We start from the raw sequence: 22465 nt of genomic DNA, 5'->3' as shown, positions 1-22465 counted from the left end.
CGTTATTTGATCAAGTGAATCCCTTCCCACACACGGAGCAGGTGAATGGTCTCTTCCCGATGTGAACTTCCTTGTGGGGCGGATGATGAGTTGAAGTCTTGTCCACACACAACACGTGTATGGTTACTCCCCGCTGTGAACGATGTGGTAAATTGTAACTGGTTAAAGCGCTTTCCACTGTAACTGCCCTGGAATACTCTCGCTCGGGTATCTGAGTGTCTCGGTGCTTTTCTAGTCACACTGATATTTAAACTGTTTTGAAGAAGACAGAGCTGACAAATATTTTGCCACCTCGATTCAAAGATCGATGGTATTCAGGCCTTGATGAATCAAGTGACTCTGTCAGATCTTGATGAAACATCCAATCAGGTGTCCTGTAAAAGGAGTTTACAAAAGTCATCACTCACAGTACAGGATAGAAGATATATTAAGGGACAATTTAGCGTGGCCAATCCACCTGCGTGGCCAATCCACCTATCCTGCACATCTTTGGTTGTGGGGGTGAGACTCATGCAAACACGGGGAGAATGTGCAAACTCCACACGGACAGTGACCCAGAGGCGTGGTCAAACCTGGGACCTCAGTATCATGAGGCAGCAGTGCTAACCACTGCACCCTATGCTCACTGAGTTAATGCACTAAGATTTAACAGGCTAGAAAATGGATGTAATATATAGCACAGTATCACTTGTTACATAGGGATGAAAGGAAAATCTTTATTTAGCTGGTGTGCAGTGTCATGACTCGGAACTCACCTTCTCTGTAGATGGTGGAAGCAGAGATGATTTCAAAATGAAATTAGATGGACAGTTGAAGGAAACAAACTCACAGGGGAATGGTGATATTGAAGGAGAGTGGCTGCATTGCTCTGCAGAGAGTCGATATGGACTTGAGTTAGCAAATGGACTCCTCCTATGCCATAATCAATCTGTGAGTGGAAATATATAACATAGCTACAGTACTACATTACAAAACTCAAAATAAATAAATATGCTTTATTGCAGAACCATTAATAACTTATCTACTCTGTACCATCTTACAATACCAGGCATACGACAAGAACATAAGAACTAGGGGCAGGAGTAGGCAATTCAGACCCCTCGAGCCCGGTCTGCCATTCAATACGATCATGGCTGACCTCCTCTCAGCCTCAACTCCAATTTCCCGTCTGTTCTCCATAACTCTTCATAACTGGGAGATCACCGTGCAGCTTCTCGCTCCGGCTGGAGCCTTCTGGCGATTGCCTGGAAACCTTGTCTGGAGGGGGAAAACAGTGGATAGGGGAGGGGGAAACAGTGGGTGGGAGAAGAGGGAAACAGTGGGTGGGGGAGGGGGAAACAGTGGGTGGGGGAGGGGGAACAGTGGGTGGGGGAGTGGGGAAACAGTGGGTGGGGGAGGGGGGAAACAGTGGGTGGGGGAGGGGGGAAACAGTGGGTGGGGGTGACCAGTGGGTGGGGGAAACAGTGGGTGGGGGAGGAGGGAAACAGTGGGTAGGGGGAACAGTGGATGGGGGGGACAGTGGGTGGGAGAGGGGGAAACAGTGGGTGGGCAAAGGGGGAAACAGTGGGTGGGCGAAGGGGGAAACAGTGGGTGGGGGAGGGGGAAACAGTGGGTGGGGGAGGGGGAACAGTGGGTGGGGGAGTGGAGAAACAGTGGGTGGGGGAGGGGGAAACAGTGGGTGGGGGAGGGGGAAAACAGTGGATGGGGGTGCAGTGGGTGGGAGAGGGGGAAACAGTGGGTGGGCGAGGGGGGAAACTGGGTGGGGGAGGGGGGAAACAGTGGGTGGGGGAGGGGAGAAACAGTGGGTGGGGAGGGGGAAACAGTGGGTGGGGGAGGAGGGAAACAATGGGTGAGGGAGGATGGAAACACTGGGTGGGGGTGGGGGAACAGTGGGTGGGGGAGGGGGAAGCAATGGGTGGGGGAGGGGGGGAAACGGAGGGTGGGGAATGGGCTCCCACATCCACGCACCAGTCCTGCACATTGGAATCTGGAGATTCTACTGCGATGCAGACGGATTCATATTGGCTGATTCAGGCAGTGCTTCATTGTGATGTCACAATGCGGACGTTGGACAATGAGCTTCAGACTAAAAATCTCTCCTCTGGGCAACATCTGAGAGTGAATCAAAGCTTCCCCCCTTCCATTTATTTTCTTATTCTGGGGCATTGGAACTGTTTTTGGGGTGGTAGGACCTGTACAAGGCGAATGGGTTGCACCTGAAGCAAAATTGGACCAGCGTCTTGCAGGGAAGTTTGCTCGTGCTGTTTTTATAAAAATTCGTTCATGGGACGTGGACCTCGCTGGCAATGCCAGCATTTATTGCCCATCCCTAATCGCCCTTAAGGGGGCACAAGAGTCAATCACAAAAGTCACAAGGGAAAGGAAGTGAATCCAGTCTGTATATTACACATTTTTAGTCCTGTAATATAGACATGGATCTGTTTGGCAGCCTGCATGAAGATTTTCAGGTCTCATGCTCATCAGTGAGCATGGATCGGTCAATCAGCCTGACTCACCATATTTTGGAGAATTGGGAGGGTGAAGCTTGAACAGGCAGAATGGTGACTACCAGCCAGTGAAGAAGAAGGCAGGTAGTGCAGGAGTTCTCTGTGGCCATCTCGCTTTCGAAGAAATACCCCGTTTTGGATATTGTTGAAGGAGATGACTGTATAGGTGAAAATAATGGCAGCCAGCTTCATGGCACTATGGGTGGGTCTGCTGCACATGAGGGGTGGAGGAAGAACAGCAGGGCTATAGTGGTAGGGGATTCAATTGTAAGGGGAACAGGCATTTCTGCGGCCCAAAAGAGAGTCCAAGAAGGTATGCTGCCTCCCTGGTGCGAGGGATGTAACTGAACAGCTGTAGGGCACACTGAAGGGGTAGGACAAACAGACACATGTCGTGGTACGCATTGGTACACATAAGGTCCTTCAAGCAGAATTTAGGGAGCTAGAAGTAGATTACAACATGAGACCCAGAATGCAATCTCTGGATGACTTCCGATGCCACGTGCCAGTGAGTATAGAAATAGGTAATTAGTCCTGATGAATGAGTGGCTGAAGAGATGGTGCAGGAGGGAGGGCTGAAGAGATGGTGCAGGAGGGAGGGCTTTAGATTTCTGGGGCATTGAGACTGTTTTTGGGGACGGTGGGACCTGTACAAGGCGAATGGGTTGCAATTGAAGCAAAATTGGACCAGCGCCTTGCAGGGAAGTTTGCTAGTGCTGTTTTTTGTTATTCATTCATGGGACGTGGGCATCGCTGGCTGTGCCAGCATTTATTGCCCATCCCTAATTGCCCTTAAGGGGGCAGTTAAGAGTCAATCACAAGAGTCACATGTGGGCCAGACCGGGTAAGGACAGCAGATTTTCTTCCCTAAAGGACATTAGTAAACCAGATGGGTTTTTATGACAATCGGGAATGAATTCATGGTCATCATTAGACTTTTATTTCCAGATTTCTTTATTGAATTCTAATTTCACCATCTGCAGCGGCTTGATTTGAACCTGGACCCCCAGAGCATTACCCTGGGTCTCTGGTTTACTAGTCCAATGACAATATCACTACCCCACTGCCTCCCCCTTGTGGGAGGGCTTTAAACTAAATTGGCAGGAGGGTGGGATCCTGAGAGATGGTTCAGCAGGGGGAGATGCACAGCCAAAATTAAAAGAGCCAGCAAGTGAGTTCTGAAGGCAAACAAATTCCAGGCCAGTTAAGTCACATGGAAGTTTGGATGATGTTTATTTCAATGCAGGGAGTCTGACAAACAATGCAGAAGAGCTGAGGGCACAAATTAAAATATGCGGATATGATGTCATTGCTGTCACTGAGACATGGTTGAGGGAGGGGCAGGATTGGCAGTTCAATATTCCAAGATATAGGATCTTCAGGTTAGACAGGGAAGGAGAAAACAGAGGAGCATATGTCACAATTTTTATCAGGGAATCAATTACTACAATAAGGGGGGATAATATCTTAGAAGGCTCTTCAAATGAAGCTTGATGGGTAGAACTGAAAGACCAAAGAGGAGCAATCATATTGCTGGAAGTGTTCTAAAGATCCCATAACAGTCTAAGAGAAATAGAAAAGCAGATATGTAGGAAAATTTCAGAGAAATATGAAAGTAATACGGTAGTGATAGTGGGGGATTTCAACTTCACCAACATTAACTGGGGTAGTCAGTTAGTGTGAAAGGGTTAAAAGGAGGAGAATCGTGTTTGACTAATTTGCGCGAGTTCCTCGAAGATGGGGGTGGCATAGTGGCACAGTGGTTAGCACGACTACCTCACAACACCAGGGACCCGGGTTCAATTCCGGCCTCGGGTGACTGTGACGTGTTTGCACTTTCTCCCCGTGTCTGTGTGGGTTTCCTCCCACAGTCCAAAGATGTGCACCTTTGGTGGATTGTCTATGTTAAATTGCCCCAGATGAGGTTACAGGGATGGAGTGGCGGATTAGGCCTAGATTCCGCACTCTTTCAGAGCACACCCGAAGGGCTTCCTTCTGCACTTTAGGGATTTGATGATTCACTCATGCGTCACCCAGTCTTCACTGACCAATCCAGGCTCCCGGTTAAACAACAACATCATTTAAAATTCTCATCCTCCATTTCAAAATCCTTTATCGTATGTCCTGTGTTTTTCATGTATGGAACGATCTGCCTGGACTGTTCTCAGTGTTTTGTTATGCTCTTGACGTAGCATAAGCTGCTTCCTTGATGTGCATTCTGACAAAGGAAGGTTCAGACTTGGAGATAGCTTTAACACATTTATTAAACCGTTAACGGTTCTCCTACTGGATTCGATTCTCCTGTTAATCCTGCTACAGCTACTCAGACTATCTAACCAGTCTGCTACAATCCACGTGGTGGGTGTGATGTGTTTCAAATCAACCCTGTCTGTACTCACTAAGTGTCTCCACTGGAAAGAGGAAGATCATGTGTGCTGTGTCCTTTTATATGGGTTGGTGTAATGCCCTCCTGTGGTAGTGTCACCTGTGTGTGTGTCATGAATGCCCATTGGTCGTGTCCTATCTTACTGGCCTATTGGTTGAATGTCTGTGTGTCATGTCTCTGGTGCTCCCTCTAGCGTCTAGCTGGTCTATGTGTATTTGCATTAACCCCTTGTGTATTTATAGTGACGCATATCACCACATCCCCCTTTTTTCGGGTTACATATTTTCTGTACAGTGTTATGGAAAATTGAACAAAAACAGATAGATAAGTGATGCTAGGTACAAGTTATGATGACTGTGATGACTACACAATAGTATACAAGACCAAATAATAGTTGCAACGACTTTGAGGATAAGACAATACAAAATAAAAGTTATGAGTCCAATAGTTCATGAATTTACATGGTCTGGTATAGAAGTGACGTTGTCATTCCCTTGTGAATGCCGTCAGTGTCCTGGTATTTGGTCATCAGGAGGTGTTCAAGTGTTCAAATCACTTAATTGACTGATTTGGAGTCTGTTTTTTCCCCCAATGCTTATGGTGGCAATTCTTGATGGCATCTGTCCTGAAAGCTGGGTTGCCTGCTGGTAGTGCAGCAAACATTAATTGGCAAAATGCATCGCCCTGCCATGGTATGTCCATGTACTGAGCTGAGCAGTAACAGTGTCCCTCATGGGCAGAGTTGTACCATGCCGTACCAGTCGTTGTTCCATTGTTGTTGTTTTTGTCGAGCTTGCTGTCGACGTTGTTGCCTTTGGTACACTTCTCGTTATTGTCTTTGATGTTGTTATTGTGTTGTTTGGCTTTGTTGTCGTGTTTGCTGCGCTCAGGGACCACACTCTGTGGATAATACGAGTCCTTCACAGTTACTCGTGTCAGCGTGCTTTGTGGCATCTGCTGTTTTCTTGAGCGTGCCGTCACTGAGTTCGTGGCGCTCCCCCTCTGGAGTCATGTCCGGCTTACTTGAATCAGATTTGACTTGTCGATTCACCCCGTCTGGAGTCTGGTCTGTTTCACCTGAGTCAGTTTTGGATTGTCGATGCTCCCCGTCTGGAGCCCTTTCTGGTTCACCTGAATCAGCTTTGTTTCTTGAGGCTCCCAGTCCGGAGTCATTGCAGGTTGACTTGAACTTCTGAAGTTTCGTGATGCTCCCCGTCCAGAGGCAAAACGTTCAGGAATGCATTTGCTTGTGGAGAGGGATCAAGCGGATGAGGATTGAATGAACGTGGTGTCACCGGAGTCACCAGTAGCCTCACTGTGATTGTCAAGTGCCTCTGTACACACTAGCTGAGGTCTGTCACGTTGCATATCTTGTATGGGAAGTGGGATGCCGTCGTCACTTCTCGCACATACAGTGGGCAGAGCCTCAGTGTCGTCTTGTCCTTCACTTGAGCTGGGTAGACTGTCAGAGTCTTCTTCTGGCGGCTCAAATAATCTGGGTGGACTGCCATAGTCGCTTTGTTGTTCACATGAGCGTGGTAGATTGTCATAATCTTTTTGCTGTTCGTGGTAGACTTGCATCGTCTGCTGCTGGTTGCTCAGAGGAGGTTGCTAGTCTCTCATAGTCTTGTTCATGCAAAGACTGCACTCTGGAGTCTTGCGTTCTTTCGATCGTGGAGTCCGTCCACGAGCTCGCTGTGGAGGCTTGTGTCACTCCCTCTGTGGAGTCTTGCAGCGTTCCCTGCGTGGAATCGTGCATTGGTCTCGCTGTGGAGACTGTGATCACTTCTTGTGTTCTCTGTGGGCTTGTACCGCTCTCTGTCTCTTGGCATCAGGCCGCAGCATAATCCTGCACTCACGAGTCGGGATGTCATATATGCTGGGCTGAAGATTCCCCAATGCGAAGGACTCATGGTCGGGGTCTTCAATGTACAACACATCTAGTTGCGGTTCGGATTTGGTGCTGGGGTAGCCAACTCCCAAGATGAAATCTTCGTCTGAGTCGTTGTCTTCCAAGACGATATCATCTGCTCGGGCAGTATTTCCTGCATGTTGCAGGGTTCTGCGGAGGTTACTTTCAGCTACTGGTCGAATTTCAGACATTGTGGTGTCGTTACTGGGAGGAAGGGCAATTATGATGCCATTCGACGTGACTTAGGATGTGTAGGTTGGAGAAGTAGGCAGCAAGGGTTGGGCACACTGGATATGTGGAGCTTGTTCAAGGAACAGCTATTGCGTGTTCTTGATAAGTATGTACCAGTCAGGCAGGGAGGAAGGGGTGGAGCGAGGCAACCGTGGTTTACCAAAGAAGTGGAATCTCTTGTTAAGAGGAAGAAGGAGGCCTATGTGAAGATGAGGCGTGAAGTTTCAGTTGGGGCGCTTGATAGTTACAAGGAAGCGAGGAAGGATCTAAAGAGAGAGCTAAGACAAGCAAGGAGGGGACATGAGAAGTCTTTGGCAGGTAGGATCAAGGAAAACCCAAAAGCTTTCTATAGGTATGTCAGGAATAAAAGAATGACTAGGGTAAGAGTAGGGCCAGTCAAGGACAGTGGTGGGAAGTTGTGTGTGGAGGCTCACGAGATAAGCAAGATACTAAATGAATACTTTCGTCAGTATTCACTCAGGAAAAAGATAATGTTGTGGAGGAGAATGCTGAGACCCAGGCTATTAGAATAGATGGCATTGAGGTGCGTAGGGAAGAAGTGTTGGCAATTCTGGACAAGGTGAAAATAGATAAGTCCCCGGGGCCTGATGGGATTTATCCTAGGATTCTCTGGGAAGCCAGGGAAGAGATTGCTGAGCCTTTGGCTTTGATTTTTATGTCATCATTGGCTACAGGAATAGTGCCAGAGGACTGGAGGGTAGCAAATGTGGTCCCTTTGTTCAAGAAGGGGAGTAGAGATAACCCCGGTAACTATAGGCCGGTGAGCCTCACGTCTGTTGTGGGTAAAGTCTTGGAGAGGATTATAAGAGATACGATTTATAATCACCTAGATAGGAATAATATGATTAGGGATAGTCAGCATGGTTTTGTGAAGGGTAGGTCATGCCTCACAAACCTTATCGAGTTCTTTGAGAAGGTGACTGAACAGGTAGACGAGGGTAGAGCAGTTGATGTGGTGTATATGGATTTCAGTAAAGCGTTTGATAAGGTTCCCCACAGTCGGCTATTGCAGAAAATACGGAGGCTGGGGATTGAGGGTGATTTAGAGATGTGGATCAGAAATTGGCTAGTTGAAAGAAGACTAGGTGGTGGTTGATGGCATATGTTCAGAATGGAGTTCAGGTACGAGTGGCGTACCACAAGGATCTGTTCTGGGGCCGTTTGTCATTTTTATAAATGACCTAGAGGAGGGCACAGAAGGTTGGGTGAGTAAATTTGCAGACGACACGAAAGTCGGTGGAGTTGTAGACAGTGTGGAAGGATGTTGCAGGTTACAGAGGGACATAGATAAGCTGCAGAGCTGGGCTGAGAGGTGGCAAATGGAGTTTAATGTAGAGAAGTGTGAGGTGATTCACTTTGGAAAGAAAAGCAGGAATGCGGAATATTTGGCTCATGGTAAAATTCTTGGCAGTGTGGATGAGCAGAGGGATCTCGGTGTCCATGTACATAGATGCCTGAAAGTTGCCACCCACGTTGATAGGGTTGTGAAGAAGGCCTATGGTGTGTTGGCCTTTATTGGTAGAGGGATTGAGTTCCGGAGCCATGAGGTCATGTTGCAGCTGTACAAAACTCTGATACGGCCGCATTTGAAGTATTGCGTACAGTTCTGGTCGCCTCATTATAGGAAGGACGTGGAAGCTTTGGAACGGGTGCAGAGGAGATTTACCAGGATGTTGCCTGGTATGGAGGGAAAATCTTATGAGGAAAGGCTGATGGATTTGAGGTTGTTCTCGTTAGAGAGAAGGTTAAGAGGTGACTTAATAGAGGCATACAAAATGATCAGAGGGTTAGATAGGGTGGACAGTGAGAGCCTTCTCCCGCAGATAGAGGTGGCTAGCACGAGGGGACATAGCCTTAAATTGAGGGGTAATAGATATAGGACAGAGGTCAGAGGTAGGTTTTTTACGCAAAGAGTGGTGAGGCCGTGGAATGCCCTACCTGCAACAGTAGTGAACTCGCCAACATTGAGGGCATTTAAAAGTTTATTGGATAAGCATATGGATGATAATGGCATAGTGTAGGTTAGATGGCCTTTAGTTTTTGACTTCCCATGTCGGAGCAACATCGTGGGCCGAAGGGCCTGTACTGCGCTGTATCGTTCTATGTTCTATGTTACAGGTAAAAGAATCGGGTTTTATGGCTTTAAAACTTTTTTTCCCGTGTTTTGGGACATTTCCCCTTTAAGTGGGCATGGTCCGGGGCCTCTGACGTCACGAAGCATGTTACGTAAAGAGCAGCATGCGCATATCGCTGTTCCTTTATTGGGGCCTTCTTCGCAATTGCGCCTGCGCGGCTTCTCGCACATGCGCAAACGGACCTTCCCGTTCTGTGTGCTCTTCACGCAACTGCGCATGTGTGGCACCTTTTTCAAGATGGCTGCAAATCAAAACTGCCGTTTGTTGCTGCAAGCCTACCTCGTGGTGAGTTTTGGCGTCTCTTTTACCTTTTCTCCTTGTATGTTCCTCGCAGAATTCTTGGAATTTGTCCAGGACTGCCTGGAAGTCGCTCTTGTTTTGCCCCTTTGAGTAATTGAAGGTCTGGAAGATTTCAGCTGCTTCTGGACCCGCGATGGTAAGTAGAAGCTTTATTTTCTCTGCATCCGCCACGCCATCTAGGTCGGACGCTACTAGGTAGATCTCGAATCTCTGCCTGAACGCACGCCAGTTTTCACTGACATTGCCTTGGTACCTGAGCTGCTGTGGAACCGGAATCTAGAACATCATCTTGCCTGGGTGCCGTCGCTGGTTGTCACTGTTTGCTGAGTTGTAACTATATGAATTTAAACAGTTCACTCCTCAGTACCATGTTTTGTTATGCTCTTGACGTAGCATAAGCTGCTTCCTTGATGTGCACTCTGACAAAGGAAGGTTCAGACTTGGAGATAGCTTTAACACATTTATTAAACTGTTAACGATTCTCCTACTGGATTCGATTCTCCTGTTAATCCTGCTACAGCTACTCAGACTATCTAACCAGTCTGCTACAATCCACGTGGTGGGTGTGATGTGTTTCAAATCAACCCTGTCTGTACTCACTAAGTGTCTCCACTGGAAAGAGGAAAATCATGTGTGCTGTGTCCTTTTATTTTTTTTATAAATAATTTTTATTGAAATTTTTACAAAATACAAAATATAAACATCTTAACTCTATTAACATACAACCGCGGTAACACCCCATAAACAATGCCCCCCAGCTTCAAGAGCAACTTCAAACAAAAGGAAGAAAAAAAACAAAGAAAAAGAGAAAAGAAAAAAAAACAAAGGAGAGAGATAGCACCCTCCACAAACCCTTGTGCAGAGTTCTCCCTCCCCCCAATCCTTACCCCCTCCCCTCCCCCCCTCTCCCTCCCTCCCCCCTCTCCCTCCCTCCCCCCTCCCCCTCCCCCACCCCCCTCCCTCTCCCCCCCTCTCCCCCACCCCCCTCCCTCTCCCCCTCCCTCTCCCCTCCCCCATCTCCCCCCCTCCCTCTCCCCCTCCCTCTCCCCCCACTCCCCTCCCTCCCCCATCTCCCCCCTCCCTCTCCCCCCCTCACTCTCACCCCCTCCCCCTCCCTCTCACCCCCTCCCCCCCACCCCCCCTCCTCTCCCCCTCCTCTCCCCCTCCCCCCCCCCTCCCTCCCCCTCCCCCCCCCCTCCCCCACCCTCCCCCCACCCTCCCCCGGGCTACTAGGGACGCAAAGGCCAGGACCCCGGCCTCTATCGCCTCCTACACTCCCGGCTCCACTGCAACCCCAAAAATTGCGAGTCCCCAGCCTGGCTCGACCCTGGATCCCACCACCCTCGACACAGTCTTTGCTACCCCCTTCCAAAACTCCCCCAAAGCTGGGCACGCCCAAAACATATGGGCGTGGTTCGCTGGGCTCCCCGAGCACCTAGCACACCTGTCCTCGCCCCCGAAAAACCTACTCATCCTTGTCCCAGTCATGTGGGCTCTATGCAGCACCTTGAACTGTATGAGGCTAAGCCTCGCACAGGAAGAGGAGGAATTCACTCTCTCCAGGGCATCCACCCACGTCCCCTCCTCAATCTCCTCCCCCAGCTCCTCTTCCCACTTCCCCTTCAGTTCCTCCACCGAGGCCTCGTCTACCTCCTGCATTACCCGGTATATGTCCGAGATCCTCCCTCCTCCGACCCACACCCCCGAGAGCACCCTATCCCGCACCCCTCGTGGGGGCAGCAAGGGGAACCCCTCCACCTGCTGCCTGGCAAACGCCCTCACCTGGATGTACCGAAACATGTTCCCCGGGGGGAGCCCAAACTTCCCCTCTAACTCCCCCAAGCTCGCGAACCTCCCCTCCACAAACAGGTCCCTCAACCTCCTAACCCCTGCCCTGTGCCAGCCCAGAAATCCGCCATCAATGCTCCCTGGGGCGAACCGATGGTTCCCCCGTATCGGGGCCTCCATCGAGCCCCCCATTTCTCCCCTGTGCCGTCTCCATTGCCCCCAAATTTTGAGGGTAGCCGCCACTACCGGGCTCGTGGTATACCTCGTTGGAGGGAGCGGCAACGGCGCCGTTACTAGCGCTTCCAGGCTCGTGCCCACACAAGACGCCGCCTCCATCCTCTTCCAGGCTGCCCCCTCCTCGTCCATTACCCACTTATGCACCATCGCTGCGTTGGCCACCCAGTAGTACCCACAGAGGTTAGGCAACGCCAGGCCCCCCTATCCCTGCCTCGTTCCAGGAACACTCTTCGAACCCTTGGAGTCCCATGCGCCCACACAAAACCCGTGATACTGCTGTTGACCCTCCTGAAAAAGGCCTTTGGGATAAAGATGGGGAGGCACTGGAACAAGAACAGAAACCTCGGGAGCACCGTCATCTTAACGGACTGCACCCTCTCCGCCAGTGACAGCGGTAACATATCCCACCTCTTAAACTCCTCCTCCATCTGCTCCACCAACCTTGTGAGGTTGAGCTTGTGAAGGGCCCCCCAACTCCCAGCCACCTGGACCCCTAGGTACCTGAAGCTCTTCCCTGCCTGCTTCAGTGGGAGCCTACCAATCCCCTCCTCTTGATCCCTCGGATGCACCACAAACACCTCGCTCTTGCCCAGGTTCAGCTTCTACCCCGAGAAACCCCCGAATTCCCCAAGGATCCTCATCACCTCCGGCATCCCCCCCACCGGGTCCGCCACATACAGCAGCAGGTCATCCACGTACAGTGACACTCGATGCTCCTCCCCACCCCGCACCATGCCCCTCCAGTTCCCTGACTCCCTCAATGCCATGGCCAGGGGCTCAATTGAAAAGGCGAAGAGCAAGGGGGACAGGGGGAAACCCCTGTCTCGTCCCCCGATGCAGCCGAAAGTACTCCGACCTCCTCCTATTCGTGGCTACACTTGCCATCGGGGCCTCGTAGAGCAGCCTCACCCACCGAATAAACCCCTCCCCAAACCCAAACCTCTCCAACACCTCCCACAAGTACTCCCACTCCACCCTATCGAAGGCCTTCTCCGCGTCCAACGCCACCACTATCTCCGCCTCCCTTCCACCGCCGGCATCATAATGACATTGAGGAGTCTTCGCACATTTGTGTTCAGCTGCCTTCCCTTCACAACCCCGTCTGGTCCTCATGTATGACCCCCGGCACACAATCCTCTATTCTAGTGGCCAGGATCTTTGCCAGCAGCTTGGCATCGGCGTTCAGCAACAAAATCGGCCTATATGATCCACACTGCAGAGGGTTCTTGTCCCGCTTCAGGATCAAGGAAATCAGCGCCCGCGACATAGTTGGGGCAAAGCCCCCCCCCTCCCATGCCTCGATAAAGGTCCGAACCAACAGGGGGCCCAACAGGTCCAAATACTTTTTATAAAATTCCGCCGGAAACCCATCCGGCCCCGGCGCCTTCCCCGACTGCATGCTCCCTATCCCTTTGACAACCTCCTCCAACTCGATCGGTGCCCCTAGTCCCTCCACCCGCTCCTCTTCCACCCTCGGGAAACGCAACCTGTCCAGGAAGCGCCCCATTCCACCCTCCTCCACCGGGGGTTCCGACCGGTACAGTTCCCCATAAAAGTCCCTGAAGACCCCATTGACCTCTACCCCCTCCGCACCACCTTCCCAGCGCTATCCCTCACTCCCCTAATCTCTCTGGCCGCATCTCGCTTCCGGAGCTGGTGCTCCAGCATCCTGCTCGCCTTCTCCCCGTGTTCATACACCGCCCCCTGTGCTTTCCTCCACTGGGCTTCCGCCTTTCTGGTCGTCAGTAGGTCAAATCTGGCCTGTAGGCTACGCCTCTCCCCCAGCAATCCCTCCTCCGGGGCCTCCGCATATCTCCTATCCACCTGCACCATCTCCCCTATCAGTCTTTCCCTTTCCCTCTGCTCCCCCCCTCTCCCTATGGGCTCGGATGGAGATCAATTCCCCCCTCATCACCGCCTTCAATGCCTCCCAGACCGTCCCCACCCGAACCTCCCCGTTATCATTGGCCTCGAGGTATCTCTCAATACACCCCCGGACCCTCCCGGCCACCTCCTCCTCTGCCAGCAGCCCCACCTCCATGCGCCAGAGCGGACGTTGGTCCCTCTCTTCCCCCAGCCCGAGGTCCATCCAGTGCGGGGCATGGTCCGAAATGGCGACGGCGGAGTATTCCACTTCCTCCACCCTCGGCACCAGCCCCCTGCTCAGGACAAAAAAGTCAATCCTCGAGTAGGCCTTATGTACATGGGAGAAAAACGAGTATTCCCTGGCCCTTGGCCTCTCAAACCTCCAAGGGTCCACCCCCCCCCCATCTGGTCCATAAATCCCCTCAGCACCTTAGCCGCCGCCGACCTCCTACCGTCCGGGACTTGGATCGATCCAATGGGGGATCCAGCACAGTGTTAAAGTCTCCCCCCATGATCAGGCCCCCCACCTCCAGGTCCGGAACGCGGCCCAGCATACGCCGCATGAACCCCGGCATCGTCCCAATTTGGGGCATAAAACATTCACCAACACTACCCCGCTCCCCCTGCAGCTTGCCACTCACCATCACGTACCTCCCACCACTGTCAGCCACCACCTTCAACGCCTCAAACGACACCTTCTTCCCACCAGGATCGCCACCCTTTACTCTTCTCGTCCAGCCCCGAGTGGAATACCTGGCCCACCCACCCCTTTCTCAGCCGGACCTGGTCCACCACTCTCAGGTGTGTCTCCTGGAGCATGGCCACATCCACCTTCAGTCCCTTCAGGTGCGCAACTACTCGGGCTCTTTTGACCGGCCCATTCAGCCCCCTCACATTCCAGGTTATCAGCCGGATCCGAGGGCTCCCTGCCCCCTTCCCCTGCCGATTAGCCATACACCATCCCTTGCCCACCCCCGGCCAGCGTCCCACGCTCTGCCAGTTTCCGACGGCGGCACCTCCCCCCCTCCAGCACTCCCTGCGTCCTCCAGCTCCTTCCTGACCGTTTCAGCAGCAACCCGGTAACCCCCCCCCCCCTCCCCCCCAGGCTAGGACCCCTCCTAGCCGCGCCCCCCCCCTCGACAGCACTCCCGTGAGCCAGCTATCTTCTGCTGACCCCGGCGACTCCCGCCCTACTTTCGGCTCCTCCCAACGTGGGACTGCCCCTCCCACATAGTGCCCATCAACCAGTCCACCCTCCCCCACTCCTGCACGGGAAAAGAAAACCCCGCCCCCTCCCTCTCCCAGCACGGGGACCCCGCAGAAAGCCTGCGTTTTCGCTCTGCCGGGCCCCGGCTACTCCAGGGCCACTCCCATTGTCAGTCCCCCCCACCAGCTCCCCAAACACCCCGTTTACCCCTCAGTCCAAACCCGTCCACCCAACTCCTGCTAGAAAACCCATAAAGAAAACACCCGTACGGCATCACCCCACCCACCCTACGGCCACCCCACATCATACCCTAAACCCCGCAGATACACATACAGTATAAATAATACAGTATTCCACAGCATCCCCCATCCGGGGGACCCTCAGTCTGTGTCCAGTTTCTCGGCTTGCACGAAGGCCCACGCCTCCTCCGGGGACTCAAAATAGTGGTGCTGATCCTGGTAGGTGACCCACAGACGTGCCGGCTGCAGCATTCCAAACTTCACCTTCCGTCTGTGGAGCACCACCTTCGTCCGGTTGAACCCGGCCCTCCGCCTCGCCACCTCCGCACTCCAGTCCTGGAAGATCCGCACCTCCGTGTTCTCTTATTTGCTGCTCCGCTCCTTCTTGGCCAACCGGAGCACACACTCATGATCCACAAACCGGTGGAACCTTACCAACACCGCCCGCGGCGGCTCGTTCGGCTTGGGCCTCCTAGTCAGAATTCTGTGGGCCTCCTCCAACTCCAGGGGCCCCTGGAAGGACCCAGCCCCCATCAGCGTGTTCAGGATCATCACCACATAGGCCGCTAGGTCCGACCCCTCCATGAGGCCCAGGATCCGTAAATTCTTCCTCCTCGACCGGTTGTCCAACTCCTCGAACCGCTCCTGCCATCTTTTATGGAGCGCCTCGTGCACCTCCACCTTCCCCACCACGGCCACGACCTCGTCCTCCCTCGGCGGCTTGCTGCTGCAGCTCCCGGATCGCAGCCCCCTGGGCTGTCTGGGTCTCCCTCAGTTCCCTGTTGGTTACCTTGATGGACTCCAGCAGCTCCACTTTCAGATCCTGGAAGAGGCTCAGCAGAGTCGTCTGGACCCACTTCTTCAGTTCTTCAAAACTTTCGCCGGCCGCCATTTTGTACTGCGGGTCCCGATTTTTTTCAAAAGTTTTTCCTCCCGATTCTCTCCCTGCTCCGCTCCTGGTCTGCACCATGGGACCTCTGGGGAAACTCCTGGCCTCTTCCCCCGTCGGGATTTGCCTCTTAAGCTCCGTTGGGGGCCTTTAAAAAAGCCCCGAAGTCCGTTTTTTTCGGGAGCCTCCGAACGTGCGGCTCAGCTGTGGGTCACCTACCAGGATTGCCGCTACCGGAAGTCCCCTGCTGTGTCCTTTTATATGGGTTGGTTTAATGCTCTCCTGTGGTAATGTCACCTGTGTGTGTGGCGTGAATGCCCATTGATCGTGTCCGATCTTACTGGCCTATTGGTTGAATGTCTGTCTGTCATGTCTCTGGTGCTCCCTCTAGTGTCTCGTCTACGTGTATTTACATTAACCCCCTTGTATATTTACACTGATGCATATCACCACATGCAGGACAATACTTTTCACTGTACCTCAGTACACATGACAATAAATGTAAATACCCATCCCACCCATTTCTATTGACACAGATATTTGAATCTTTTTCCACAGATTCACTTACATTCAGGTTCTGATGATAGAGTGACTGTCAGGTTTTGATCTGACGTTTAGTTTCAGTTTTCCACCTTCAAGTTCTGATCTTCTAATGTCCTGTAAAGAAAAGTCATAGCATCAGTCCAGGGTGGAAATTGAGGAGACCAACATTTCTGTTGGTTTGAGATTTTGTGTATGTAAATCCTGCCCTTCTAATCGTCCTGTAAAACGAGTTTCCAAAATTCATCAGTGTCAGTCCAGGGTAGAAATTCACAATCGTTTCCTCCTGCGACCTTGAGCAGGGTGCCCGCGCATGCGCTCTGTTGCACATTGCCTCCTATAAAGATGGCGGCCGTAAACTCGCGGCCTCCAACTCAGGAAGTTGCTGCCATTGCTCCGTTTGGCGCAACGATTGGTTCTTATTCGGATTTTCAGTCCTCCACTGGATGTTTAGGAACCTCCCCACCCATTTCGCTGCCTCCATTACCCTCCTATAATTCGGCTGTTCCTCTCCGGTTGTGCAGTTCAGATTCCGTCTTCCTGTCTCTGCAGAGCCAACACTGCACATGCGCATCTCGCAAACCACACTGAGCATGCTCGGTTCACAACACACATGCACCGGCACATGAGTCCTGTAGTGAGGATAGGGCACATTCTGATTGGTTGTGAATGCTGGGTAACAGCCCCGTCATTGAATGGAAATATATCAAAAAGATAATGATGTTGAATGTCGGGACCACATTTGGAGACATAAGCGCAACGGGAGACATAGGGTGGTTAGCATTGCTGCCTCAGTGCCAGGAATTCTGTTTCCTTTCCAGCCTTGGGTGACTGTGTGTTGTTCATACCTTCCTCAGGATGCTCTGGTTTCCTCCCACAGTCCAAAGATGTGCAAGTTATTTGGATTGAACAAAGAATAAAGAACAAATAAATTATAGGTAATTTGGCCCACCAAGCCTGCACTGACCATGCTGCCAGCCTGAACTAAAACCCCCCATCCTTCCGGGGACTATATCCCTCTATTCTCATCCTATTTGTGTATTTATCAATGATGTGGAGATGCCGGCGTTGGACTGGGGTGAGCACAGTAAGAAGTCTTACAACACCAGGTTAAAGTCCAACAGGTTTGTTTCAAACACGAGCTTTCGGAGCACGGCTCCTTCTTCAGGTGAATGGAAAGGCTTGTTCCAGAAATGTTTATATAGACACAGTCAGAGATGCCCCGGAATGCGAGCACCTGCAGGCAATCAAATCATCAAAGATGCAGAGAGAGAGGTAACTCCAGGTTAAAGAGGTGTGAATTGTCCCAAGCCAGTTCAGTCGGTAGGCCTCTGCAAGTCCAGGCTTGTTGGTGGGGGCCGAATGTAATGCGACATGAATCCCAGATCCCGGTTGAGTCCGCATTCATGCGTGCGGAACTTAGCTATAAGTTTTTGCTCAGCAATTTTGCGTTGTCGCGTCTCCTGAAGGCCTCCTTGTAGAATGCTGACCCGGAGATCAGAGGCTGAATGTCCTTGACTGCTGAAGTGTTCCCCAACTGGAAGGGAACAGTCCTGCCTGTTGATAGTCGCACGATGCCCGTTTATTCGTTGTCGCAGTGTCTGCATGGTCTCGCCAATGTACCACGCTTCGGGACATCCTTTCCTGCAGCGTATGAGGTAGACTACATTGGTCGAGTCGCACGAGTATGCGCCGCGTACCTGGTGGGTGGTGTTTCCACGTGTAATGGTGGTGTCCATGTCGATGATCTGGCATGTCTTGCAGAGATTACCCTGGCAGGGTTTTGTGGTGTTGTGGTTGCTGTTCTGAAGGCTGGGTAATTTGCTGCAAACAATGGTTTGTTTGAGGTTGCGCGGTTGTTTGAAGGCCAGTAGTGGGGGTGTGGGGATGACCTTGGCAAGATGTCCATCCTCGCTGATGATGTGTTGGAGGCTGCGAAGAAGATGTCGTAGTTTCTCCGCCCCAGGAAAGTACTGGACGACTAAGGGTATTCTGTCAGTGGTGTCCCGTGTTTGTCTTCTGAGGAGGTCGGTGCGGTTTTTTGCTGTGGCGCGGTGGAACTGTCGATCAATGAGTCGAGCGCCATATCCCGTTCGTACGAGGGCATCTTTCAGCATCTGTAGGTGTCTGTTGCGCTCCTCCTTGTCTGAGCAGATCCTGTGTATACGGAGGGCTTGTCCATAGGGGATGGCTTCTTTAATGTGTTTCGGGTGAAAGCTGGAGAAGTGGAGCATCGTGAGATTATCTGTGGGCTTGCGGTAAAGCGAGGTGCTGAGGTGACCGTCCTTGATGGAGACGAGTGTGTCCAAGAATGGAACTGAATTTGGAGAATAGTCCATGGTGAGTTTGATGGTGGGATGGAACTTATTGATGTCATCGTGTAGTCGTTTCAGTGATGTCTCGCCGTGGGTCCAAAGGAAAAAAATGTCATCGACCCAGGGACACGACCAATGAACCGGAACAGCAGACCGCGAGATCTGCAGTGCAGCAACCGAAAAGGAAAGAGTCAAATTGGACCCCTCCGGAAGGCCGCTGCCCTAGACTCGACATGTATGCTCAAGCCGTCAGAAGTCGTGTCAATGCCAGATTCATCACTCGCAATCACAAGGCAGCCTCAAACGTCACCCAAGCACAACGCAACGCCATCCGCACTCTCAAGACCAACCGCAACATCGTCATCAAACCAGCAGACAAAGGAGGGGCCACCGTCATACTGAACAGAACAGACTACTGCAAAGAAGTATACCGACAACTCGACAACCAGGAACACTACAGGCAGTTACCCGCAGATCCAACCAAGGAACACATCCGCCAACTCAGCAGACTGATCAAGACCTTAGATCCAGACCTTCAGAACACCCTACGTGCTCTCATCCCACGTAATCCCCGCATTGGAGATCTCTACTGCCTCCCGAAAATACACAAGGCCAACACACCAGGCCGTCCTATCGTTTCAGGCAATGGGACCCTGTGTGAGAACCTCTCTGGCCACATCAAGGGCATCTTGAAACCCATCGTACAAGGTACACCCAGCTTCTGTCGCGACACGACGGACTTCCTACAGAAACTCAGCACCAATGGACCAGTTGAACCAGGAACATTCCTCGTCACAATGGATGTCTCGGCACTCTACACCAGCATCCCCCATGACGACGGCATTGCTGCAACAGCCTCAGTCCTCAACACCGACAACTGCCAATCTCCAGACGCAATTCTGCAACTCATCCGTTTCATTCTAGACCACAACGTCTTCACCTTCGACAAACAAATTCTTCATCCAGACGCACGGAACAGCCATGGGGACCAAATTTGCACCTCAATATGCCAACATCTTCATGCACAAGTTTGAACAGGACTTCCTCACCACACAGGACTTTCAACCGATGCTATACACCAGATACATCGATGACATTTTTTTCCTTTGGACCCACGGCGAGACATCACTGAAACGACTACACGATGACATCAATAAGTTCCATCCCACCATCAAACTCACCATGGACTATTCTCCAAATTCAGTTCCATTCTTGGACACACTCGTCTCCATCAAGGACGGTCACCTCAGCACCTCGCTTTACCCGCAAGCCCACAGATAATCTCACGATGCTCCACTTCTCCAGCTTTCACCCGAAACACATTAAAGAAGCCATCCCCTATGGACAAGCCCTCCGTATACACAGGATCTGCTCAGACAAGGAGGAGCGCAACAGACACCTACAGATGCTGAAAGATGCCCTCGTACGAACGGGATATGGCGCTCGACTCATTGATCGACAGTTCCACCGCGCCACAGCAAAAAAACCGCACCGACCTCCTCAGAAGACAAACACGGGACACCACTGACAGAGTACCCTTAGTCGTCCAGTACTTTCCTGGGGCGGAGAAACTACGACATCTTCTTCGCAGCCTCCAACACATCATCAGCGAGGATGGACATCTTGCCAAGGTCATCCCCACACCCCCACTACTGGCCTTCAAACAACCGCGCAACCTCAAACAAACCATTGTTTGCAGCAAATTACCCAGCCTTCAGAACAGCAACCACAACACCACAAAACCCTGCCAGGGTAATCTCTGCAAGACATGCCAGATCATCGACATGGACACCACCATTACACGTGGAAACACCACCCACCAGGTACGCGGCGCATACTCGTGCGACTCGACCAATGTAGTCTACCTCATACGCTGCAGGAAAGGATGTCCCGAAGCGTGGTACATTGGCGAGACCATGCAGACACTGCGACAACGAATAAACGGGCATCGTGCGACTATCAACAGGCAGGACTGTTCCCTTCCAGTTGGGGAACACTTCAGCAGTCAAGGACATTCAGCCTCTGATCTCCGGGTCAGCATTCTACAAGGAGGCCTTCAGGAGACGCGACAACGCAAAATTGCTGAGCAAAAACTTATAGCTAAGTTCCGCACGCATGAATGCGGACTCAACCGGGATCTGGGATTCATGTCGCATTACATTCGGCCCCCACCAACAAGCCTGGACTTGCAGAGGCCTACCGACTGAACTGGCTTGGGACAATTCACACCTCTTTAACCTGGAGTTACCTCTCTCTCTGCATCTTTGATGATTTGATTGCCTGCAGGTGCTCGCATTCCGGGGCATCTCTGACTGTGTCTATATAAACATTTCTGGAACAAGCCTTTCCATTCACCTGAAGAAGGAGCCGTGCTCCGAAAGCTCGTGTTTGAAACAAACCTGTTGGACTTTAACCTGGTGTTGTAAGACTTCTTACTGTATTTATCAAGACATCCCTTAAAAGTCACTCGCTTTCAATACCTCCCCCCGCAGCGAATTCCAAGCTCCCACCACCCTCTGTGTGAGCAAGAAAATTGATGAGGGAAGAGCTGTGGATGTAGTTTATATGGACTTGAGTAAGGTGTTTGACAAGGTCCAACATGGCAGACTGGTATAAAAACTAAAATCACATGGGATTCGGGGTGGGCTGGCTAGATGGATACAGAACTGATTATGGAACAGAGAGGAGGGTTGGAAGGCTGTTTTTCAGGATGGAGATCTTTAGCTAGTTGTGTTCTGCAGGGATCAGTGCAGGGACCTCTGTTGTTTGTATTATATATAAATGATCTGGAGGAAAATGTGGGTGGTCTGATTAGTAAGTGTGCTGATGACACGAAGATTGGTAGAGTCGCTGATAGTTCCGAGGATTTTCAGAGGATACAACAGGATATAGATAAAATGGAGTCTTGGGCACAAAAATGGCAGATGGAGTTTAATCCGGACAAATGCGAGGTGATACCTTTTGGAGGATCAAATCTAGGTATGAATTTTACTGTAAATGGCAGAACCCTTAGGATCATTAACGTGCAGGTCCACAGTTTCCTAAGAGTGGCAATACAGGTGGCCAAGGTGATTAAGAAGGCATATGGCGTGCTTGCCTTCATCAGCCAGGTAGAGGAGTTGGCAAATCATGTTGCAGCTATATAACACCTTGGTTAGTCCGCTTTTGGAGTATTGCATGCAGTTCTGTTCACCACATTATCAGAAGGATGTGAGAGCTTTGGAGAGAATGCAAAGTAGGTTCACCAGGATATTGACTGGTCTCAAGGGTGTTGGCCAAGAGGAGAGGTTGAAGAAACAAGGATTGTTTTCACTGGAAAGACGGAGACTGAGGGGAGACCTGATAGAGGTCTACAAGATTATGAGAGGATTAGACAGGGTGGATAGTCAGAGGCTTTTTCCAAGTGTGGAAGTGTCAATTACAAGGGGGCACATGTTCAAGGTGAGAGGTAAAAAGTTTAAGGGAGATGTATGGGGTAAATTTTTCATGCAGAGAGTGGCGGCTGCCTGCAATATGCGGCCAGAGCATGTGGTGGAAGCAGGCACGTTAGCAATAGAAAAAGAGGCATCTGGATTGGTACATGAATAGGTAGGAAATAGATGGATTATGGACTGAGTAGGGCAGAAGGCTTTTTTTTTAGTCAGAGCATCATGATCAGCACAGGTTTGAATGCTGAAGGCCTGTTCATGTGTTGTACTTTTCTTTGTTCTTTGTTCAAAAGAGCAAAACAAACCATCGACAGCGGAGGAAAGGGTCTAAGATAGGACCTGGAGACAGTGGACAAGGGGAGGTGAGAGCAGAGGTGGAGAGGTGGCCGAAAAGGAACAGCGTGTAAATTGTAAATAATTGTTTAATTCATTTTCTCTGCAGTGTAAAAATGTAAACTTCAGTA

At 51.2% G+C, this 22465-nt stretch overlaps 1 long non-coding RNA gene across 1 annotated transcript; it reads right to left on the bottom strand.

Moving 5' to 3' along the window:
- Positions 1–16817, bottom strand: LOC119951445. The gene is made up of 4 exons (XR_005457626.1): positions 16746–16817; positions 16287–16375; positions 756–928; positions 1–374 (listed from the first exon to the last, which is right to left on the bottom strand). It is a non-coding gene; the product is annotated as an uncharacterized LOC119951445 (long non-coding RNA).
- Between the last annotated feature and the right edge of the window lie 5648 nt (positions 16818–22465).

The sequence above is a fragment of the Scyliorhinus canicula genome, chromosome 17 (assembly GCF_902713615.1).
Source record: "Scyliorhinus canicula chromosome 17, sScyCan1.1, whole genome shotgun sequence".
Taxonomy (NCBI): domain Eukaryota; kingdom Metazoa; phylum Chordata; class Chondrichthyes; order Carcharhiniformes; family Scyliorhinidae; genus Scyliorhinus; species Scyliorhinus canicula.
This window is presented reverse-complemented; position numbering and strand designations above follow the sequence as displayed.